General features: G+C 44.7%; 1 protein-coding gene across 4 annotated transcripts in view; it reads right to left on the bottom strand.

Moving 5' to 3' along the window:
- Positions 1-25804, bottom strand: part of CAMSAP2 (calmodulin regulated spectrin associated protein family member 2) — a 205368-nt gene that overhangs the window by 99770 nt on the left and 79794 nt on the right. The window lies entirely within an intron of this gene.

The raw sequence follows: 25804 nt of genomic DNA, 5'->3' as shown, positions 1-25804 counted from the left end.
CTGGGTCTCAGAATGGAAAGGAGTCAGTACACCTCACCCTGGTCTACAAGCTCTTCCTGTGCTGGTTTAATGGATACTCAGACACCAGACAAGGCTGCAGTGATCCCAAGTTCCCCCACCCCCAAGGCACTCTTTGATGTAAGCTGCAATACACTGTTTATTGCTATTTTTTTTCCCGGGGGGGTGGGGGGCATGGGGATTAAGCCCCTGGCCTCATTCCTCAGAGCACCTGGGACTTGAGCAGTTAGCCACTCAAGCCACACAGTATTGTGACTTATTATTTAATAAAAAAAACCCTTTAATTTACTGTACTGGGACGTTTCATAACAAACAAGAATGTTTGTACTAACCTGCCAGGAAATTACATATATATGCCAAATGAATGCCACCCCCCGCAAAAAAAAATAATAATCAAGAAACTGAGATGAATTCCAAGCAAATGAATAGAAACTATTTTGTTCCAAATCTGAAAGATATAAAATGTTGCCAGTATAGAAATAGCTATTTGATTTAAATAGCTTCAAAACTTTTCACTCCTTGATCATTTCATAATACTCACTATGACTATAAAAACATTACATGCTGAAATCTCTATTTAAAATGATATGTTTAAAATTATTGCTGCTCTCAGCTATATTTTATTTATATGCAACACAAAAAAGTTAACTCAGTCTCTAAAACTCATTTTCTGTTTTGCAGTGTGGGTTTCAGAGTCTTTGCCTATGCTATAGGAGTTGTTTGTTAAGAAGCTTACTCCACCTTGGAAATAAAGTTATTCTAATAGTACCTCTATTAATTCTTCAGGCCTCTATTTTTGAACTAGCTCCTGAATTAAGTGTCCATGAAAGTTATGGATTATCTGAATAGGAAAAGCATTATCATTTGATTTCTAGTACACACACTTGGAAAAAGAAATAATTATAGTTCATTTTTAAATGTAGATTTGCTAATAAGTATGTTAAGTTACTGTGCTAAGCTTTTCAGTATTATTTTCCAGTTCTTTTTCCCCCCCCCGCAAGGTTTCTTATTTTTCTCGTTAAAGAATATAAGGGCTTTGAACTACTACACTGAATTCCAAATAAATACAAAGGCCACATACAGACGTGTGTGGCTGTATAATATACTCCATTGTTTTCTGGGGCGCAAGGGAGCGGTGTGGAAGGTTTTGGGGTTTTTTTGTTTTGTTTTGTTTTGTTTTACTGCTGGATATCCATGGGTCAAAAACAAAACAAACAAAACAAAATCACAAAACAAAATAAACCCGCAGGAAAAAAAGTGGAATGGCATATGTGGCAGCAGCAAGCAGCATCCACCACCTGAAGCCAGAGCCTGGCCAACTGGAGCCATGCTCTGCTCCAGGACTGCCGCTGCTGCAGCCCTGGGAGGCCTCCAGGGCCCCAGATAAGGCTGCTAGGGCTGCCCCTACTCCACCCAGGGTAACTTGCATTCCAGAGCAAGCATGTCACAGTTGTCCCCAGGGACCAAATGCCCATGCACATCTGGACACAGCCAAAGAGTCTCAATTTCCATTACAGAATCATAGAACCACAGAAAATTAGGGTTGAAAGGGACCTCAGGACATCATCTAGTCCAACCCCCTGCTCAAAGCCATCTCCAACTAGATCACCCCAGCCAAGGCTTTTTCTGGCAAGGTCTTAAAAACCTCCAAGGATGGAGAGTCCTCTCTGGGTAACCTGTTATAGTGTTTTACTACCCTCATAGTGTGAAAGTTTTTCCTAATATCCAACTTACTCTTGCTAAAACTTCAGGCCATTGCTCCTTGTTCTGTCATCTGCCACCAATGAGAAAAATCTAGCTCCATCCTCTTTCAAACCACCCTTCAGGTAGTTGAAGGCTACTATTAAATCCTCCCTCAGTCTTTTCTTCTCCAAACTAAATAAGTCACAGTATGTGGAGAAATTATGACCCACATTATGTAGAAAAATATCTAACCTATAGATAATACTCCTAATTGAACCAAATATACCAAACATTTGAAAAGACCTGGAAATACATAACTACTCCATTATTTTTATTCACAAATACTGCCAAATCTATTTCATTTAAATTTTCAACGTTTTCATAAGAAACTCTCCCTAATCCTATCTGAAACCTGGTAGGATTCTTCCCATGACTGGGCAGTACATATTGAGGGTTATAGGCTGTACAGAAAGGACAGGGTGGGGAAGAAAGGGGGAGGGGTTGCGCTCTATGTCAATGAGCGATATACTTCGACCCTCATCAAGAAGGAATCGAAGAAGGAGAAAGTAGAAGGATTGTGGGTTAAGTTACATGGGGGGCAAGGAGAAAGGGATTTGGTGATAGGGGTCTGCTACAGACCCCTACACCAAGGGGAAGAACTAGATTCGGGGCTCCTGAGGCAGCTCTCAGAGACCATAAAAACTAAGGAGGCGGTAGTCATGGGGGACCTAAACTACCCAGACATCTGCTGGGAGACACAGACAGCAAAGTCCCACCGTTCACGCACGTTCCTATCTGTCACAACCCAAGGGTGTGATTTTGTGTGTGCGCGCTTCGGCACTGCTAAATTATTTCCCGCCACGAGGAGCTTTCTTTGCAGGGTGCATTTCTCAGTTGCAAAGAGAAAACCCCGGTGCAAAGGAGTTCCCACCATTCGCATGCAAATTTGTTCCCCACTTTTGGCTGTTTCTAAATTATTCCCACGTGGCGGCTAGCGATTGGCTTGCTAGCCGTATAAGAGGCTTGAGCGGTTTCCGCCCAAGTGGGAGGACTCCACAACCATCTCGTGGAGGAGGAGGACTTCACGTCTTGTGAAGAACTCTAAGTGCTGCGGAGCCTAAAGGACCCAGCGTGTGCCTTAAGAAGGCTATAGGGGTCTGATCAACCTCTGGCCTCTCCCCGTCGCCGAGCGCAATCCCTCAACGAACCCCTTCCTGTGCGCTTGTTCCACGGAGCCTAGCAAGCTTCGTGTGTGTGTGTATCCAGAGCTCTGTCCGAGTTATTTCAAGAGGCTCAAGTTTTCTGCGGGCCTTGTTCGAGTTCGTGTTGGGGAGCCTAGCAAACTCCATGTGTCTGTCTGTAACTGCAACGTAAGCAAGTTTTTCCTGCCTGCACCGTGACCATCTACTGTGTAAGTAAAATAATCTTTAATCAACCGCTACGCATCTGTGCCTAATTCTAGTCCACCGGCCTGCATTCCCCGACCCATGTGCCAGGGCTGCTGGCCACAGCCCGCTGCGCGTCCCCAAGGGCCTCAGATTGCTCCCGGCCCGCACACTATCCTGCGTATAGGACCTCCACCTGACGCAGGAGGTACACGGTCCCACTATGGGGAATGCCTTACTGGACCTGGTATTGGCAACGAGGGATGATATGGTAGGGGACCTACAGATTGGTAGTCACCTGGGGGACAGTGATCACCAAATAGTTGAATTCATCATAAGACGTCGAGTGGGTAAGGTAACTAGAAGGGTGAAAGTGCTAGACTTTAGGAAAGCTGATTTCAGTGAACTCAGGCAATTAGTCAAAGATGCACTGCAGAGTAGGAGTTTTGAAGAGATGGGAGCCCAGGAAGGGTGGCTGTACCTGAAGGAAATGATCCTTCAGGCACAGAGGGAGACGATCCCGATGCGAGGAAAAAGAGGGAAAGGGGCCAGGAGGCTTCCTTGGCTGACCAGAGAGATCCAGGGCAGCCTGCGGACTAAAAGGGGAGCATATAAAAAGTGGAAACGGGGAGAGATTACCAAAGAGGAGTATACCTCCTCTGCTCGCACTTGTAGGGAGGCAGTTAGATGGGCCAAAGCTACCACGGACCTGAGGATGATATCCCAAGTAAAGGATAACAAAAAATTGTTTTTTAGATATATAGGGAGTAAAAGGAAGGCCCAGGGTGGAATAGGACCCCTACAAAATGGGCAGAAGCAATTGGTGACGGACAGGGGGGACAAGGCTGAACTCCTCAATGAGTTCTTTGCCTCAGTGTTCCTACGTGAGGGGCAGGACAAGGCTCTCACTGGGATTGTAGAGAGGCAGCAGCAAGGCGTCAGACTGCCATGCGTAGACCCTGAGATAGTGCAGAGGCACTTGGAGGAACTGGATGCGTTTAAGTCAGCAGGCCCAGATGAGCTCCATCCGAGGGTACTGAAGGCACTGGCTGACGTCATTGCACAGCCACTGGCAGGAACATTTGAACACTTGTGGCGCACGGGCCAGGTCCCGAAGGACTGGAAAAGGGCCAACGTGGTCCCCATTTTCAAGAAGGGGAGGAAGGAGGACCCAGGCAACTATAGGCCAGTCAGTCTCACCTCCATCCTAGACAAAGTCTTTGAAAAAATTATCAAGGCTCACATTTGCGAGAGCCCGACAGGACAAATTATGCTGAGGGGAAACCAGCATGGGTTTGTAGCAGGTAGATCATGCCTGACTAATCTGGTCTCTTTTCATGACCAGGTTACAAAACGCCTGGACGCAGGAGTAGGGGTTGATGTCGTATACTTAGACTTCAAGAAGGCCTTCGATACGGTATCCCACACCATACTGGTAAACAAGTTAAGAGGTTGTGACTTGGATGACTATACAGTCCGGTGGGTGGCGAATTGGCTAGAGGGTTGCACCCAGAGAGTTGTAGTGGATAGGTCGGTATCGACCTGGAAGGGTGTGGGCAGTTGGGTGCCGCAGGGCTTGGTCCTTGGACCGATACTCTTCAATATCTTCATCAGCAACTTGGACAAGGGAGTGAAGTGTACTCTGTCCACGTTTGCGGATGACACAAAACTGTGGGGAGAAGTGGACATGCCGGAGGGCAGGGAACAACTACAAGCAGACCTGGACAGGTTGGACATATGGGCAGAAAACAAAAGAATGCAAATCAACAAGGAGAAATGCAAAGTGCTGCACCTAGGGAGGAAAAATGTCCAGCATACCTACTGCCTAGGAAATGACCTGCTTGGTGGAACAGAAGCAGAAAGGGATCTTGGAGTCCTAGTGGACTCCAAGATGAACATGAGTCGGCAGTGTGACGAAGCCATCAGAAAAGCTAATGGCACTTTATCGTGCATCAGCAGATGCATGACGAACAGATCCAAGGAGGTGATACTTCCCCTCTATCGGGCGCTGGTCAGACCGCAGTTGGAATACTGCGTGCAGTTTTGGGCGCCACACTTCAAGAGGGATTGGAGAACCTGGAGAGTGTCCAGAGAAGGGCCACTCGTATGGTTAAGGGCTTGCAGGCCAAGCCCTATGAGGAGAGACTGGGGCACCTGGACTTCTTCAGCCTCCGCAAGAGAAGGTTGAGAGGCGACCTTGTGGCTGCCTATAAGTTCATCACGGGGGCACAGAAGGGAATTGGTGGTTTTATTCACCAAGGCGCCCCTGGGGGTTACAAGAAATAATGGCCACAAGCTAGCAGAGAGCAGATTTAGACTAGACATTAGGTAGAACTTCTTCACAGTTTGAGTGGCCAAGGTCTGGAATGGGCTCCCAAGGGAGGTGGTGCTCTCCCCTACCCTGGGGGTCTTCAAGAGGAGGTTAGATAAGCATCCAGCTGGGGTCATCTGCACCCAGCACTCTTTCCTGCCTATGCAATGGGTCGGACTCGATGATCTATTGAGGTCCCTTCCGACCCTAGCATCTATGAATCTATGAATAATCCCACTGATTTGAAAAATTAAGAGTTGCCATGATGTTATGATGAAGTTATGCCTTACATACAGAATACTCTGCTAAACTTTTGCATTTATTAAATTTATACATCTGTGGAATGATTAAAAGTTAAAACTGATCTGTGATATAACACCAAAGTGTGGTTATATAATTTTAATGCACATTAAAATTCTCAACCTTTAGACTTAAGGCACTCATTGTTAGACTCAAGACACTCTTCAGAAGATGCCAGTTCTCAGTTTTCACTCATTTTTTAACTACAGAAAAATAATAGAGCAATTCTTCTGCTGCAAAGAACTCAAAAGACCAAAACAGGTCAGAATGAACACTATAGATTCTTTTTTTTAAGTCCTTGGGTTTATATTGTGAATTGTGTTGGCACATGTAACAGTGCGAGCCATTGTGTAGCACCCCATGACACCCTTTATAGGGTCTCAAAGCATCCCTAGGTGCTGTGGCACCCTGATTGAGAAACAGTTTTAATGGAACAAGTAGAGCAGCCTCAGATCTCCAAGAATATTTTCTCAGTGGGTAGGGCAAATAATACAACATATTGTCATGTCATCCTCTCAAGATCTGTCTAGCTCATGCAGAAATAAGGAAAAAAAATCTATTCTGTTACTAAGGTATATTGTTAGTGTCTTCCTATTGATTCAGATTATCAAGGGCATAAAATACAAAAAAATGACCCCTCCTCCTAGATCACAATTTAAAATACCATTTGAAGTGGCTATCCCACTGAAGCATTTCCTCAGGGTTTGGCAATCTTCACAGACCTGAGGATTTAGGAGGAAAGAACAGGGGATTAAGACTGAAACTCATTTAAAAACAGACCGGTCTCTCTCTCTCTTTTATCTTTAAATTAAAAGGTAGCTCTCTAGCCTTCATTTATTTCCTTATACTGGGCACTATTTTGGTTCTCAAACAGAAAATAAAACATTACTCAAGTGCATACCCTCTTCTGAAGTCTACTGCATGTTCTGTTCATAACTTGATCTAGATTCCCCTCAAAAACAGCTATTAAAAACAAATCACTTGTGAGATATATATGGGGTCAACTTATAGTATGAACAATATAGCACTACTGCGTAGAGCAGAGGATCCCACAAGGCACCCTTAAAAGTCCCGGTAGTTGATGGCAGTGGTGCAGAAGCTGCTCCTGCGCGGTACCTTTAGAGGCCATGATGGGTGTACCTTAAGGGTCCTGCAGTATCATCTGCCCCATATAATAATGGCCAAAGTGTGCCATACAGGGTCATCTACTCTGTCATGGAGGTGGTGGGATGATAGGCTCTGTATTGTATAGGAAAATGCCAATGGTGAGAGGTCCAAATTACCATCATTCAATAGGTCTCCAGAATCTTCTTGGTTTGCTCCACTGGGAGCTAGGCATTAATTCTACTTTACAAAGGTAAGGAAGACAAGAGACCCAAGAGCTCTGTGTCAAGCTGCAACTTCCATATCCCTGACTCCACTGTAGGGAGCAGGGCCTACTCTCCAGTTGTGAGGCAGTCCATATAGAAGGACTACAATGGAATCACAGAGCCAGGAAATAGTTCCCAAAGTGAGCCAAGCAGTGGACCTGGCAGAAGCTTGCATGTGTTTCACTGAAATCCAGGAGTGAAACATATTGGATTCAGCAAATTAGCATATTCGAACAAAATGAAATAATTACCAAAAAAAATTTCACACTGGTTTATTCCCACCATTTAATGTCAAAGGATTGGGGATGGCCAGGAAGAGATTCTAATGGCCTTGTCCCTTTTGTTAGCTTTCACTATTTGGGTGGGGGAAGCAACTGAGGAGGAAAAGGTTAAAGAGTGCTGCATACATAGAAAAACATGAGTCCAAGAAGAAAAGTTCTGGGAGGCAAAAATAAAAATATGGCAAAGATTAGTACATCCAATACCAGCATCTTTATCCAGTCCATGTTGCAAAAGGAGCATGTACTTTTCCCAACAAAAAAGTAAACCCATTTACCCACAGGATCTAAAATGGAGAAGAGGAAGCATGTTACGATATGAACCAAGTATTTTTGGTGCTCAACAAATTAACACGCCCCTTTATATATGGTTCTTGGGTTCTGATATACAATTGCCTTTCCAAAGATGCTGTTTAGAGGGGGTAGTAAAAGACTAGAGAAAAAAATGTTTAAATTGCAGTGCTGAGTGATATGACATATGGTGGAGGTTTATCAAATCATTATGGCTGAAAAATCGATGTTGGGGTTATCCTGAACGTGATTGTCCCAAGGCTTTGGCTCACAAAGGGAGGGGGGGCAGTCATTTATTTAGACACATAGCTTTTAATGGGAATTAACTTGAATTAGCCTCAATTGTCCCAGGGGGACAAAAAACAAACATCACCTTGGTATTTCACAGGTACATGAAGTGGGACAATGGGTTTCTACTTCTGTAGGATCCTACAATAACAGGCTTTGTCTCAGGAGAAATCCAGTTTTTAGCCTATGAGGCTACAAAGAAATGTTGCACTGTCCTAGGACATGTTGTCCCTGTGTTTACCCCAGAAAATAAATGTCCCAGGACTGGTGTATACATGTGTTGCTCTTCTAATTAGCGTTTAGTGAGCATCTGAATCTACTGCCACTTTTCTGCCATTGAACCAAATATGCACTCCCAGAACAACCATTCAGATGCACTTTGTGATGTCCTGGGGCAAACTGTTACCATTCCTTATCCTGTAAACCTTTTTAGAGTTTGTTCCAGGACAGACATGGATATCTTAAGGACTGCTCTTTGTCCTGAGAGAAACAAATGCAATGTCTGTTTGTAATCTGAGTGACATATGAAGTAGTCTTGGAGGCTAGTTAATGGTTGAAACTTTTATCAGATGTCTGCCTGTGATATGCAATAAATAATTAAGGATCTCTCTTAGAAACTAAGCACAGTAGAAATAAAGAAACCTATGAAATTCCACAAAGAGACCAAAAATTCTTACTGTTTGTGATAGGAGCCAAATGAACACAGAAGAATACAGTTGGCCTTTTATTACAGGAGAAAGGTAACAGTTAAACATTAAATTTCAAAGCCCACAAGAAACAAGTCGTGGGAGATGATATTTACTGCTCTTGTGATGTGTGAAATGATGCGGGAAATGTTAATGAACACATTAACATCTAAAACAAAAGTCTCAGGATTATGGGTTTTTTTCAGGTTCCATTTGAGGAAACAATTTATTCTGTTTATTTGAGTGTTATAGATTATTTAAAACTGCTCATTAAACTCTGTTTTCGTATATATCAATATGGAAAATGCACTTAGTTTAAGATTTGTGTGGCAATTTGTTATGTTATTCTTAAATATTAACATTTGCCATTTAGCCAGAATTGCAGTCCTCTCCCTTCTCAAAGTTTATAAATAATTTCATAGATTTCATAGACATTAGGGCTGGAAGGGACCTCGGAAGATCATCGAGTCCAGCCCCCCGCCCAAAGGGCAGGACGTCAGCTGGGGTCATAGGATCCCAGCAAGATAAGCATCCAGTTTCATCTTGAAGGTGTTCAATGAAGGCGCTTGAACAACCTCCGGCGGCAGGCTGTTCCAGACCTTGGGGGCTCGGACAGTAAAGAAATTCTTCCTTATGTCCAGCCTGAAACGATCTTGTAGTAGTTTGTGACCATTCGTCCTCGTCATCCCTTGGGGCGCTCTGGTGAACAAACGTTCCCCCAGATACTGGTGATCACCCCTGATAAACTTGTAGGTGGCCATCAGATCACCCCTGAGCCTGCGCTTTTCCAGGCTAAAGAGCCCCAGGGCTCTCAGCCTGTCATCGTAGGGTCTGCTTCCCTGACCCCTGATCATGCGCGTGGCTCTTCTCTGGACTCTCTCAAGCTTCTCCACATCCTTTTTGAATTGTGGAGCCCAAAACTGGACGCAGTACTCCAGCTGCGGCCTCACTAAGGCCGAGTACAGGGGGAGAATGACGTCCCGGGATTTGCTTGAGAAGCATCTATGGATGCAAGCCAGCGTTTTGGTCGCTTTACTAGCCGCAGCATCGCATTGCAGGCTCATGTTCATCTTGTGGTCAATGATGACCCCCAAGTCTCTTTCTTCCATAGTGCTAACCAACATAGCACTGCCGAGCCTATAAGGATGCTGCGGGTTTTTCTTCCCAAGGTGGAGAACCTTGCATTTATCGGCATTGAACACCATCAGATTTTCATCCGCCCACTTGCTGAGCCTGTCCAGGTCAGCCTGGATCACCCGCCTGTCTTCTGGCGTGGATGCTTTGCCCCAAAGTTTGGTGTCATCGGCGAACTTGGCCAGTCCGCTTCTGACTCCAGTGTCCACATCGTTAATGAAGATGTTGAACAGTATGGGTCCAAGGACAGAGCCCTGGGGGACCCCACTGGTCACAGGACACCACGATGAGTGACTTCCATCAATTACTACCCTCTGGGTCCGACCCCGGAGCCAATTTTCCAGCCAGTGGATCGTGGGGGACCCAAGGCGACAATTGGCCAGTTTCTCCAAGAGACGATCATGGGACACCAGATCGAAGGCTTTTTTGAAGTCAAGATATATGACATCAATCTCATCTCCCTTGTCCAGGTGATAGGTCACCTGGTCGTAGAAGGAAATGAGATTGGTCAAGCAAGACCTACCCGCAACAAACCCGTGCTGGCTATCCCTTAAGATGTTGGCGTCGGCCAGTCCATTAAGGATGGCCTCCTTAATAAACTTTTCTAAGATCTTCCCCGGGATAGAAGTCAGGCTGATGGGCCTATAGTTAGCCGGATCCACTTTCCTCCCTTTCTTGAAGATAGGCACCACGTTGGCCTTCTTCCAGTCTTCGGGCACTACACCAGAGCGCCAAGAGTTTTCAAAGATCCGCGCTAGAGGCTGGGCTATGATGCTCGCCAGCTCCTTGAGTACCCTGGGGTGAAGATTGTCAGGGCCGGCTGACTTGAAGGTATCCAGCTTCTCAAGATGTTCCTTCACAAAGTCAGCATTAACGGAGGGCAGGGGATCACCCTCACCCGGACTTCCCGGCCCCGTAGCAGGCACGGGCGTCCCATGGGGCTGATGAAAGACCAACGCAAAGTACCTATTTAATAGGTTGGCTTTATTTCTGCAAGGCGAGTGATTTTTTTTTTTAATCTTTCAGAACAAGATGACTAAAAACTAAAAAACAAAACACAACACAAATTACCATTCTTTGTGGGAAACAGAAAGCAAGTAGCCATTTGCTTAAATCCAGTTCTTTAGACCACGTAAGCCTCTGAGTCTCAAAATAACTCTGGGAATGACTGGTTTTTCAACTTTATAATGTTGTCCGAATGTGTAGATTTTGGTGGCAAGAGCTTCTACAAGGAAAGGAAGAAGACAGAGGCACAGTTTGTGCACTACTGCTTCTAAGCAGTGAACCAACAGAAACAAAGGGCTGGGTATTTTTAAAGCAATGGCTACCTATAACAGTCATAAGCTAGTTGGTACCACTGGATACTGACTTTACGGTTTGTGTATTAGGAAAACTGGATAAATGGGGTAGTGAATAACAGAGGAAGATGGCCCAGAATAATAGAAATGTCAAAATAAATAAAACTACTTGTAGGTCAGAAGTGTCAAAGCAGCAGCCTTTGGGCCAGATCCTGCCTGCAGAGTCTGATCATCTTGCCCGCTGTACTGCCCATGGGTATCTGCCTGGACTTGTACATTACATGCAGTGTGTCCCAGGTCCATATACAGCATGCACTGGCCCTAGTGCCATCACTGTGCGCTTCATATGTGGCTGGTATGGGCACACTGAATGAGGTGCCCACATTGGACCAGCACCACATGCTCCATCCAGCACATGGGCCCTGTGTGTGGGGGCCTGATTGGGCCTGCAGACTGGCCCAGCACCATCCATCCCACAGAGCCTAATGAGTTTGATACCCCTGCTGTAGGTGATAGTTGCATGAAACTTCAGAACATAGCAAAATGTTTTGGGGTTTTTTTGTTTGTTTGTTTTGGGGGGCGGGGTTGGTTTTTGCTTGTTTTGGGTTTGGGTTTTTAAAAAAAACATGTGGTAGACAGTTTTTAACTCTTTCAATAATCCACAAGCATATCACTCAACTCATATTTTTAGCAAATGCTATTGAGAATTTTTTAGACCATTACTTCAAATCCGGTAGGTTTTCTCCTCACCTAAAAAGCATATTTCCATGGAAACTAAATGGTTCTAATAATCTGTTCAAGATATGGAGATAATGCATCTATCACTCTTTGCAGTAAAGGAACACGTGTACACTGTCTTCATTTTTATGACCATATGCAGAGATTGATCTTGCCCAAATACTTTTAAAGCTTAAAATGGCTACTGCCACAAAACAAACAAACAAACCAACTTTACTTTTTTTTTAATTAGGAAAAAGAGCTCAAACTACTTTCATACAGTTCCAGATCTTTTTAAAATTGCTAATGAATATTTGATAACTTTTAAATTTTAAACTAGGTTTAGATATTTGACCAGTCAAATTAAATTAGATCAATTGACTGGTCAAATATCAGTAAAAAAATTGCCAAATATGGTCAAATAATATATTTTTAAATTTACATTATAAAAGAATTACTGTTTTTTTAATGTTGAAATACATTTATTTCACAACTAAATCTTTTGCAAAAAACTAAACAAAAAGCACAAATTTTCCATTAAGAAATATGCCAAAAGACATTTAAAAAAAAATAAAAATCATATTTCTGTCAAGAAAACAACAAAAAAATTCACTCCCCATAAAACCAAAAAACACTTTTTTGACAAAACAAAAACAGCATAAAAAGACTACTTAATAAGTCTCATTATTATAACAGTCAAAAATTTATTTTCACTCAAGTCTGTTCTCTCAGTTGATGCCATCTTCCTCTCAACTTCTATTCTTTTCACCTTCACTATCTTTTGAGTCAGAATCAGAAGACACTTCAAAAATATTCATCTTCACTCAAAATGTTTTTCATTAACCTTAGATTTTGATACATAGTTGTCAAAACCCAAAGTTGTGAGTTTTTGTTTGTGTGTGCTTCGGCAATGCTAAATTATGTTCCTGCTAAATTGCAGCTTCCTTGCACGGTGGAGTTCTCTGCTGCGGAAGAGAACTCCGGTGCAACGGGGGATTTCCCACCAAATTTGTAGCTTCTTTGCATGGTGCATTTCTTTTGCATCTCAGAGATGCAGGGTGCAAAGGAGTTCCCGCCATTTGTATAAGAGTTCGTGCCACATTATTGGCCAACTCTAATATATGCATACGTGGCGGCTAGCGATTGGCTTGCTGGCCGTATAAAGGGCTTGGGTGGCTTCCGCCCAAGTTGGAGAGAAATCACTTGGAGAGAAATCACTTAAAGAGCATGAAGATCTCTAAGCGCTGCGGATCCTCACGGACCCAACGCATTTCTTAAGCAGGCAACAGAGGTCTAAACAGCCTCTGGCCTTTCCCCACCGCCGAGCGCAATCCTAGACGTATCACTTTCCTATATACTCAATTTTCGAACCCACAGAGCCTTAATAGCTCCGGGGCCTGAGAACTGAACAGAGCCCATGGAGCTTCGACAACTCCGTGGGAAAGAATTGCCGAACCCGCGGAGCCTTAACAACTCCTGGGCCAAAGAACCGAATTTGTCGTAGTCCTCCAACGAGGATTTAAGCAGAGCTGCACCTGGAAACTGTCCAGCCTACACTGCGACCATTTTGGGTGTAAGTAAATAATCTTTCAATCAACCATTACGCCTCTGTGACTAATTCTAGCCCGTGCGTGCCTTGCCGCCGCACAGTTTCCTCCGGCCCCGCGTGCCTGGGCTGCTGGCCACAGCCCGCGTGCGCAGACGGGCCCGGCTCGCCCCCGGCCCGCACAATAGTTACCATCTTCTCAGCAGCTTTTGTTTTCATCCTGTTTTGGTTCTTGCTATGTTGCCTCATACTGACCAGTTATGCCCAAGCCCATTCTATCCAGCCCACAGGGCCCCTAAACAAATGTAGAAAATTAATATTTCTCTGCCCTTGGTTCTTGTCAAAAATGACAGGAACCAAGGGCAGTAGGACCCAGGGGAAGCCCAGCGGGCTCCCACAACAGCAGGGCCCGCCTGGTCCCGCCCCCCAGCTGTGGTTTCTGGGCTGGGAGAACATGCCTGTCCTGCACAGGAAACTCAGGTAAGGGAGGGGGGGACCCCAGGCAGGGAAGGAGCGCAGGGGGAAGCAGCCCCGCCCCATGCCCAGTCCCCTGCACTGCTGCTGTTCGCAGACCACGTGGGGCTGCCTGTGCCTGCTCCAGACAGCCCCATGCAGGCCACGAGCGCCTGCAGCATGGGGCATTGGGCGTGGGAGGAGCTGCTTCCCTTCTGTGTCTAGCTTTTCCCTGGGCTCATTCCCTGCACTGAGAAAAATGGCCCCTCGCCCGTCCCATGGCCGGTGCCCCACGCTGCAGACGGTCGCAGCCTGCGCAGGGCTGTCTGGAGCAGGCACAAGCAGCCCCAGGCAGGCTGTGAGGGGCTACACTGCAGGGCGCCGGGCTTGGGGCAGGGAGGGGCTGCTTTCTCCCCCCAAGGCTGGCAGTGGGGCGGGTTACAAACTGGTGCTGAGCACAGGGAAAAATGGCCCCTCACCCGCCCCATGGCCAGCGCCTCACACTGGAGCCACCTGCAGCCCGCATGAAGCTGCCTGTGCCTACTCCAGACAGCCCCGCGCAGGCTGCGAGCACCTGCAGCGTGGGGCGCCGGCCACGGGGTGGGCAAGGGGCCACTTTTCCCCACGTTCAGCACCAGCTTCTTCCCTGCTGGCGAGCAGGGGGTCGGAGCTGCGTGCTGCACCCTGCCTGTACTGCAGGGCTGGGGAGTACTGGGTGTGAGTGGGCGGGGAGCCAGCAGGAGCACGGGTCCTGCACCAGTGCCCCAGGGCCAGCGCCGTCAGGGTCCAGAGCAGGGTGGCAGGAGTGCAGGGTCCCAGCTGGCAGGGGCGCGGGGTTCCAGCTGGCAGGGGCTCTATGGAGCTGGGCCAGCTCCCCCCTCCCTGCTGGTGCAGTCCAGCCCGGCTGCACAGACCCTTGCGAATGCTGGCCCTGGGACATTGGTCCCAAGACATTGGAATGTTGGTCCCAAGATGGTGACCAGGGGGCGGGGCACCTGTCAAGGGGTGGGGCACCTGTCATGGGACGGGGCTACCCATGCGGCCCTCGACAGCCTGCCGAAACTGAGTAAGCAGCCATCCACCCAAAATAATTGCCCGCCCCTGAGTTATGTTCTGAGCAAGCAGTAGAGCTTAGAAGTGTTAACAGGATATCAGAAAGTCACTAATATACAAGGAGGACAAAAGCCTTTCCATCAATTAATTTGATGATGTAATTTGACCTTTTTCTTTGGATATGACTGCATTCTACATCACTTCCCTGTTGAATATACTGCTTCTTGTTTTAAAATGTATTATATTTCAGCCAAAACAGATTGGCCATCAGGAAATTTCTTAAATTTGGCCAAGTTAATTATTAGTTTGAATGCTGCATCAAACTCTTCACTAGTTAGTTTCTGTCCTTGTGAATCCAACAGGTAAGTTGGATTGTGTGCATCAGTGATCAACTGGCCCTTTTTGTTACTTTCCAACTTCTGTATGGTTTGGACAACAGGTTGTAGCATTGACAAAAATTTGGAATTATGTACCCAAAAGACATCCTCCTAAAAAATGTAAATTTGAACGTCTCACGGAAAAATGAGAGAAATACAACAGCTGACTGCAAAGCTTTCGTGCACACTTGAAGTTGTTGCAAACATTTGATTGTTGAAGTCCACAACGTAGGACAGGTTGTGTTCAATGTTGAAGGTATGCTATGATGTTTTCAGCACCATAAACACAGTAGTTGGCATGTGTTTATTTTGGAAAACTTGATAATTTTTTTATTTTTGTGCGATAAGAATGGAATGTTTGTAAACCTTCAAAATCAAGAACAGTAAGTTGCAATGTTCGAGCAGCACAGCTCTATAAATGAATATGGGGATCTCTCTCTTTTACAGTACTCCAAATGGGCTTCACATTTTTCAGCACTGTTAGTTATAACTGAAATACTCTCTTAGGACTAAATTCTTGAATAACATTTTCAAACTGCAATGCTACAGATTAGGATATGTAGCAATGTTCTGCAGTGCTTAAAATTTTATAAAATAGTGACTTGGGAGTTGCCACTGAAGTTAATTATGCTTTAATTCCGAATATCTGATACAATGAACACACAAGATGCCTCTTCAGTAAGACCATTTACTCTTCTTGCATTTCAACATAAGCTTCAAGATAGTCAGCCAGCCATTTTCTGCCTGGTAATGTGTAGATTAGATGTAGCTTTGCAAAGAATTCCTTCATGTAGGGATTTTTTTACTATGTAAAAAGTCAAACTGCTTGCATACATAACTTTACATCAAATTTTTCTTGTGCGTTAATCTTGTCCAAAAATCCTAAAATATTTTAGGGATCACCACCCCCCCCCCCAGCAGGAACCGGTGAGTGGGGGTCGGGAGGGTGCTATGGAGGTCTGGGGGAGCAGGCAGGGGATGGTGCCTAGCAGGGATCCCCCCCCATGGTCCCCTCTCCCGTACCCCCTACCCCCTACTTACCAGCACAGAGTCTAGGGGCTGTGGCAGTGAGTAGGGACTGCCCAAATCTCCAAAGCTCTCCGAATCTTTTCCAAATTGATTCAGAGAACTTCGAATCAATTTGGACCTTTTTATTGGTCTCCCAATTCGATTTGGATTCGGAGATTCGGCTGCCGAATCTCCTCTGAATTGAATTAGCACTGAAGCTTCGCACAGCCCTAATTTATACTGTTAATGCATTACACTTAACGTTTAAACTGCCCGTTCCACCAGCAGTTTGCACCAAATAAGTCAGAGTGCTGGGGAGGGGGAGGAGGAGGTGGATCCAAGCCAGCATTCTCCCCAAAGAAGGAAAGGTGGGCTAGATGAGGCAGGGCAGGGCATGATGGCCGACACCTGAGGTGCTGCTTTCTGCCTGTGTGCATCTCTCCCTGTGGCAGAGTGGCTGCTGGCTACTGGGGGTCTTTTTGCCTCTGTCTCTCCCTACCGGGCTCACTCACTGCTCTCAATCTCATTGCCTTTCTTAGCAGGGGTGGTGTTCCCCCATGCCTGGGTAGGTGGGTGGGTGCATGGGGGTCATTCTGGCAGGAAAGGCTGCAAGGCAGCACAGCCCATGGTAGCTTTGGCTGGCTTGGCAGCAGTACACTTTCCTCACCCCATGTTGGGTCTCTTCATCTCCGGCTACTGTGGAGGAGGAGGAGGAGGATGCTCTATCCTCCTCCTTTGCTCACACATGGTAGATGTGACAGCCGGGGAGGTGTCTCCCCTGTACTGTACTGCCTGTCCACCGAATACCTGGCTGAGGGCTGCTAGAGCCATTTGGCTGCATCACACCAGCACTAGCCACCTGTCACACCAGCACAAGGAACTGCCTCGCAGCAGGGAGCCCCAGGCCTTTGTAGTGCATCCCACACATAGCCCCTGTCCCTCCGTAGTATGTGTTATTAGTTAAATTGTTAACTCGTATACATTAGAAGAGTTTAAACAGCTAATTTTTTAAAACAATATTTACATCTCTAGTTGCTATAAACACAGGTAGTCTTCCTGTAATATTTCACTGATCTTTGACCAGTCAAAAAAAAATGCAGTCAATTTACTGGTCAATTGACAACATTTGACTGGTCAATTGACTGGTTTACCAATCCTAATTTAAAACACACAAGAAGTATAGTGTTAAAAGATAAATCAGACATTTCCTTTAAAAAAGAAAAAGACTAGTTTTGAGACATCAGAAATCTACTTCACTGCAGCTCCAAAACTCCAGCTATAATCTCATTTATTCTCAAACCAGTTAGGGCTTACAGTACAAAAAACAAAAACAAAAAAACCCCCACTTTCCAGCTAAAATTTACTAGCACTCTAGGCTGCTTGCAGATGTAAAAAATAAAGTTAACCTGCCTCCACCCCACACTTTATCAGATGCAGCACACATTACTATTACTTTGACCCAGCTCTGCAGCAGCTGTATAAATCAGGTGCTTCAGCAGGACTTTTTAGCACTTATCTGAAGCTGAGCCAGTCAGCTATTAGATAAAAGCACCAAAAAAGCCCCACTAAAGCACTCGGTCTATACAGAGATGTTGGGCAAGCCGGGTCCAACTAATGTGCTGCCTCTTCTGGGCATGTGCTGGGCTCGGCTCACCAATTTTAAAGGGCTAACCAGCAGCCCTGGTGAGTCAGTACATGAGCAGATCCAAGGGTAAGGTGAAAATTCAGAATGCCTCCGGCAAAGTTAAGTGTAGATACTATAGAACTTTTTCCTCTGTAATTCAGATATCATGCAAAACTGGACTTCTATCAACCTGTGGTTGAACTTCATATATTGCAAAGCGTGGGGGCCGAGGGGGATCCGGGAAAGGGCTGACTGGGTTGTGGCCACAAACCCAGCACGTACAGATGGGTACTTTCAACCGCTGCAGTAGAATTAGGCACAAACGCATACTGGTTCAAACAAAGATGGCTTTACTTACACTGTCGAGATGTACAGCGTAGGAAGAAAGTTAACTTCAAACTTCAGTTTCAATTTAACCGAGGAGCTCTGATAAGACAAGATATCTTTCTAACGGGTCTGAACACGAGCATGCAGGACATGGGGTACGTCGGGATGGTCAGCGACGGGGATTTGTCAGCGGTTGATCAGTCCGCCATGTTCACTCCGAGATGGGCGCGGAGTTCTCCAACTTGGGCGGAAACTGCTCCAACCTTTTATATGGCTAGCGAGCCAATTGCTAGTCGCCACGTAGGAATAATTTAGAACCGGCCAATAGTAATGTGTGAATTTGCATATGAGTGGCGGGAACCTTTCCATGCCGGGGGGTTCTCCACCGTGCCGAGAAATTCCCTCGTACAAAATCTCACCGTGCCTTGTGCTAGAAAGTTCCACTGTGCCGAGGCACTCAACCACTAGGCTCTGACACAAAGGAAAAACAAAAGATGTTAAATCAGGAAAACAGGATGTTTAGCAGCTTCTTGCCACACTTTTTGTACAGACATTTTGGAATCAAGAAGTTTATACAGGAGTTGTGGAACTAAAAATAACATGTTTTTTCCTATTTGAAAAAATTAATAGACTTTATAGGCCAAAATTAACAAGCACAATAAAACAATTACAAACAAATAATTCTAGAGTAATTATTAGTTACAAGCGAGAGAGCAAAGCTGGTGCACTATTTTCTGAGAGTGAGAGACTGTGGTTCTAAAATGCTTTATTCATCAATATTAGGATAAAATGGCTAGTTTTTGCAGCTAGCTTTCCATGGGAAGATTTTAACAGTATTCCACAGCTTCCTCAGGAAATGTGCCTCTCTACTGAAATGTTGTGCATTTCCTTTCCTGAAGATGGATAAGAGAAAAATCTCAAGTTTAAATCAGGCATGGCATTTAAAAAAAATAAGAGTTTTAAACTTAAATTATTTTACTCTTGCAAAAGTGTACCTATTTTATTTTGGATATTTGTTTTCAAATATAATGACTCCGGGCTGGGATTATTCTTCTGGCTCAGAAAGAAATTGTACCTTTTGGTTGATATGGGGAACTTAGCTTTAATATTATTGGCCTCAAAATATGGAAAAAAACCCAACCCCAAAACAATTCTTTATATTCCAGCTATGACTAAAGTAGTTTAAACAAGTTGCAACTCTTCAGGAACATGTTAAAAAAAAAATCACAACAGTTTGATTCTGCTAATCACAGATCAAAAAGATCACAATCCTGCTGATTCAGAAACTGCTATTCTTGGGACAGGAAGTCCAAATATGTTTTAAGTTTAGCTTTCTTTGTTGTGTTAGGAAGTTAATAAAGGAAATTAATCTGTTTTTTTCTCAAACCAATTTACCATCTTTAAAAAGAGAGGGGAGGGAACCCTACCCTGAAGAAGTAATTTCCTCTGTATTTTGGCATGAATAAGCTCCCCGTAAGATTATTATTCCCTTCATCATCACCCACAGAAAAATGTAAAGAAATAAGGCTATCCTATCCAGTAATCCAACAGCAACTATTCAGCTCTGATGATTATTTGGGAAGTTTGAGGGAGCTGTTTTATTTTATTAGTATTGGCTAGAAAGGACAAACAGGATCACATAGCACTATGGAAAGGGTAAGAGACTGAACTCAAACTCTTCTCCCTTATGACAGTGCAAGTTAAGATAAACTCCATTTAAAAAGGATACAGCAAAATTTATAGCTACATAAGAGAAAAAAAAATGAACAGAGAAATTATACTGATCACAATACATCTGTTTTCCTTTGGCTGCTGTCTTAATAAAAAGGCTGAATGTGATAAGCTGTTAAATAATTACCAGTTCAGCCAGATGATCTATATATTTCCATCTAGTGAGTAAGTGACTGTGACAGGCCTAATCGGGACAGGATAAAAGAATACAGGAATACTAGAATATAATGCAAGTAGCATGGGGGACATAACTAGTCTATCAGAAATCTGTTAAAAGGTCTTTCTTCTTTAAGGTTCTTGAGTCCAAACCACCCTAATAAAAAGCTCTTCTGAGACAGTTGGATTATCAAATATAAATCAAATGGAGTTTCCTATGCCCCAAGCCTCAGATAGCAGGATGTAAGCAAGTTCTCTTACAACTTCCTGCCACCTCTTACTATTCTCCACCCCCACAAATTAACCCTGTGGCTGAAAGTATACTCTGTGTTGAAGCAAGAAGGGCTTGGGTTCCAGAGAGTTCTATTTTGTTTAAAAGCCAGTCAGTAATTTTAGCCACCCAACCTGGCTGTTCCATCTCTGCAAGCTCTTATATGAAGTATAGTCACCTAATTACAGAATATACAGAGAGAGAGCAAGCAAGAGCAATAAAACCAGTGCACATGTGGCTACAGGTTGCTTTTTTCAGTCAATAACATCTACTAAAATATGGAACACATGTTTAGAGCAGGAAAGCAGCATTCACAAATCCCAACATCAGATTGTAGCCGACTTGGGAAACAATCTATCTACAAGGAAAATTATTTCTACTATGACTATAGGGTTCATAAATATAAAAATGTATGGAATGGACACAATGGAACACAACTTTGACAAATCAAACATAAAGCGGATATATTTTGGTCAAACAAAACAATGTTTTTCATTTCCATGCCCAAGTGGTTTTCCTTCTCTCACAGAATACATTCAGCAATTTATGTATTTTTATACCATATTTTCATATCACACACTCCCAAATAAAAAGACGTGTACCTTGTTTTTTGAAAAGTGGAATGAAGGGGGGGGGGGAGAAAAAAAGATATTTCCTTGAAAATACTGCCAAGTACATACAGTATTTTTGCAAGAAAAACACAGGCAGCTGCAGTATAGTGACACAGAAACCTTACTTAGCTAGTGGTATCAGCAGAGATCTCCATGCTGCTGGACCTGAACTGCTCAGCCCCACTTCCCAAGCTAGCTGGGCCCTCAGCTCATCAAGCAGGCACCATTAGCTGCCTACCTGTCTTGTAAATGGATCAGACAGTTCATCTCCAGCAGAATGGGGCCCTCTGTTTCCATTTCCTCATTTAAGATACCTCCGCCTTATTTCCAGAAGCTAATTTTTGAAGGAAAAGTACATGCTGTATACAAGTAAATATGACATTGCTTTTCAAAATGCAACAACATCCATGAAGTTTAGCGTAACATTTTACTTTAAGGAATTAATTTAGTTAAGACATGAATTTCTCAAGCAATTAATAACTGTGACACTACCTTCAGCAAGCACATTTTCCTCCAAGAAGTCTTTTTTTGTAAAAAAAACAAAGCGAGTAATCAGCTTGTAGGGAGATATCTTTTATTGGACCAACTGCATAGTTGGAATAGAGTTGGGCAAGCTTTCGAATGCAAGAAATTCTTCATCAGATTAGGAAACGGTAAAGGTGTTCCAGTCTTTTAAAGGGAAAAAAAGAGAAGAATAGTCTTGAAGGATACCATTGACAAAGCGAAGATAACATCTCAGTTACTTGTTGAACAAGGTCAAGGTTGATGCCCGAGACTGTATCCTCTTAATACTGATAAAGTATAAAAATCTATTCTAAATTGGCCCTGGAATAGCATCAAAATAAATCTAAAAAAATCTAATATTTTCTCTCTCTCAGGTAGGAGAAATTACTGTCTATTTACGTATCCAAGATGGGTAGTTTCAAGTCTAAAACAGTAAAAACATTGAAATGTAACCTTTCTTTTCTGTCCCTTGGCTCCAAGAGGTTCATGCTATGCCTACGATAGGCGTTATTAAATCACTGAAAGAGTACATACACATTCTCTCTGGCAGCCTCTCCTTCCTCTCCCACAACTAAAGCTATGAGTGATAGAGTGTGGGATACACGTGACTGAATAAAAGAAATATCTGGACACAACAAAAAAAATAAAACATGGAGCCCTTATAGTAGAGTTCAAAGATTTTGATCTACTTCTTCAGGTAAGAATGCATCTATGAGGAATGCTCACATGGTACTTATTGCATGGCAGCTAGACATTTGCCATGTTTACAAAAATCAGCAGCAAGCTACCCCTAAGAGGCAGCATTAATTTAAATCTCTGCTGCTGGTATCAGGGTATGGTAGCATATATGGTGTTGTCAGTTTTGCTTAATAATTTTGCTTCCCAAGTCCAATAAATGCATCTTGCATTGTGCCATTAACCTCAAACAGAACTGATTCTCCAACAAAACAGGTGAATTCTAGAGGTGCAACATTCCCTTGACAAAATCATGTTTTTAGTTCTGCACAAAGCAATTTCAAGAACTAATAGGGAAATCTCTGTGCCATTTTTCACTGCAGTGAAAGGACATGGGGAAAGAGACTCTCAAAAAACTAACTCCCAAACAACCTTGTTGATCACTACTGTCACTGACTGCCACCTAGAGATAAGTAACAATCTAGTACAGGAGTCTGAGAACAGGTGTTCATGGCAAGTCACCTCAGCCTCTAGCAAGGCAGACAGTTCAACAGATTTGCTACATTGCTTTGTCATGGCAACCTGTGATGCAGGCATCTCTGCAGGCATCCTTTGCCAGAGATCTCAGCTGTAAACTAGGGAGGTAGGGGGAGCTGAAATTCTTGTTCAGAGGTACCTTACTCTGATTTGGGGAGTAAGACTATAGAACGGAAGTAAAAGGAAGGGAATCAAAAGGATGGAGAGGCAAGAACCTAATTAAGTAGGTTTGATTTTGTTCAAGGTGACAGAGACATCTACTTCCTACATTTATTTAATTGGTAAAGGTTGCATTTTTGCTGTGTTAAGTACTTCTGAAGGACCAATTAATTCATTGTTTCTACTCCCAATTGCCATCCAAATGACAAAACTTATGCCGACCATTTTGTTAGAATGGTAAATACATTGAGAAATGTGTTTTTCTTTTACAAGCAGCCACCATGTTGTAACCTCAAAAGCACCAATAGTAAAAAGAGTAAGTATCTAAATCTACACAGGCTGCCTCTGAAATATGCTACTAAACATTTTTATGAACTCCTTTTATTCCTGTACAAAGGCAATGAGCTAATGTGATGACACTGACCTTAGTTCTAAAGCTAGTGGGTCTTAAGCTTTTGACATTCAATGCACCCCTCCAAATTTTTTTAAAATAGAGTGCTGCTAAATTCTGAAAACGAAGAGATTATGAATACTGCAATATAAAATGTGTATTGCAGTACACCGATACAGATTTTTGGGGCTGAAACCTATAGCCAATTTTTAAGGAGGCATATCAGCCGATACCAATCTGATTTCCCATACCAGCCTGGCAGTTTGAAGAGCTGTGTGCAGCTGGTAAGTTTGGTGTGGTGGAAGGGGAAGGGGAAGGGGAAGGACACTGAGGGGCAGATCAAGGCCCCCCACGGTGAAGCAGGAGTGGGGCTGGGTCTGAGGCAAGCACTGCTTAGCTGGGGTGGGGTGGATGCAGGACAGAGCCCTGGGTCGTTTGAGTGGTGTGCGGCGGCGGGGGGTGTTCCACTGCTGCGCATCACTGGTCTGTCATCCACTCGTTCAGAGGCTTGTTTGGTGCCTTCCTGCTCGTCCAGCAGCTTCTGCTGTTTGTCCAGGAGGACATGGGGGGGGGCGGGGCATGTGCCCCCAGATGTGTGGGGGGCAGGGTTGGATGGGGCAAGCTCTTTCTGGCGGGGCAGGCGGCAGTGGCATGGGAGCGGGGGTTATAGCCACTCCAAAATTAGCTGTAACCCCCCCCAAGTCCCTTCCCAGGGCCACTGCCTGCCCTGCGCAAAGCCCTGCCCTAGTGGAAAGATCCCACCCTACACAGATCTGGGGGCACACACCTCCCCATGCCCTCCAGATGAGTGGCAGGAGCTGCCAGACAAGCAGGTGAGCGCTGGAGGAGCTGCCAGATCAGTGGCTCCCAGACAATTTGTGCACAGTGGTGGCCCCCCCCCATGTGCCCCCCCCTCGTGCCCCCTGGACAAGCCATGGCCCTGTCCCATGCCTGCCCCACCCTGGCTGGGCAGCACTTGCCCCAGCCCCACTCCTCCCTCACCGTGGGGGCCTTGATCTGCCCCCACCACGCCAGTTCCCTTCCCACTCCCCCACTCCTCTTCCAGCACACCAGACTTACCAGCTGCTCGCAGCTCTTTGAGCTGCCCGGCAGTGCTCCTCACTACCTATGTGCTGCACTGCAGTTGTGCGCATGCACAGGCCATTTATCAGCCAAATCAAGCCAATTTCCAGTATAGACTATTTTCTTTATAAAATCGGTGCTTATCTGATATTAGACTGATGTATCGGTGCACCTCTAATTATAATCCAATGATTACAAGGTTTTAAATTTATTATATCATAATCATTCTTTCAGGCTGCTGACAGATTATGCTCCCCTGTAGCAGAAAGCCCCCTTTTCCTCTAATGTAGCAGAAAGCCCCCTTTTCCTCTTGCCTGCATTTGCTCTCCCCTCTTTGGATATGTTTCTCTTTTCCTACCTTTTCTTCCTTCCTCTCTCTTTCACTTTAAGATAAGGAATTGTATTTTAAAATTTGTATGTGTGCATTTTGTATCTCCCCTTGTAGTTTGGTATTTTTATCTATTTGTGTGCCATGGCATTTGTAGCTTATATTTTATATTCCTCACCTTTCAACTTTCAACTAAATGTGTTTTAGTAAGTTATACATTGTAACATTGTTAACAAAGGCAGGAATCAAACTGCTCTTCCCTGTATCAGGCTGGCCTCTGAAAGAATGAGTGAATCAGTGATTGAATGTGTAACATGGAAGCAGGCAGCAATTATCACCTGGAAGCTGAACTCAATAGAAGACAGTGTAACAACCGGGAAATCTCTATACCTCATTGATCAAGGGCTAGAAGCCCTGGCCTGACTTAATCCACACCAGAGACCAACTTTTGGGCTGAATATCTCCAGATCGACCACTCCCAGAGCCCTATTCTAAATTCATCAACGGACTCCCAAACCTGCATGTACATGCGGACAACCCCTGGGGCTGACAGATGCTGTCCAGTAGCCACCAAGGGGGGGAAGTCCCACGAGGGTCAACGACCCCTGGATTGGGCAAACCAGAAAACTGGGGAGTCACCAAAGTCTGCCAGGGACAGATAAAAGGCAGTGAAAAGTGACCCTCAGTGGCGCCCTCTTGATCTCCAACTCGACCAGACCTGTCCAGCCAGAAGGACCAGCCGGCGACCCCCTTCTGGAAGATAACACCACACTGAAAGAAGCCTCAACGACAGACTCCAGCGCTTGTAGGATAGGTATACCTGACTCTGTAGCCTGCTACTGTGTGTGTGTGTGTGCATGTGGACCAGCCCCAAGGTTTATGGTTACAGTGTTTCAATCCGCCTAATAAACTAGAATTTTAAGGATCCCGAGTTGGACATTTGTAGCCAACACCCCTAGCTCTGCCTGGCCCAGAACATGTTTTGCTCCCAGTGCAGCACTGAACTCCCCACACCCGGCTCTAGGACACTGGTAGGTATCAGGAACCACTAGGCCAAGTTCTTCCCTTAGTCACCCCAGAGCCATCACCCCCTGAACACCAGCCCTAGGGCCGAGCAGTATCTAGGAATGCTCAACTGGTGAAAAAGAAGAGGTGCTGGGCTGCACAAACAGCATGTGGATAAATGGCTGAGGGGGTGGCAGGGGCAGAGG

The sequence above is a fragment of the Alligator mississippiensis genome, chromosome 5 (assembly GCF_030867095.1).
Source record: "Alligator mississippiensis isolate rAllMis1 chromosome 5, rAllMis1, whole genome shotgun sequence".
In the NCBI taxonomy this organism is placed as follows: domain Eukaryota; kingdom Metazoa; phylum Chordata; order Crocodylia; family Alligatoridae; genus Alligator; species Alligator mississippiensis.
The sequence above is the reverse complement of the archived record's forward strand: the minus strand, read 5'-3'. Positions and strand labels throughout refer to the sequence as shown.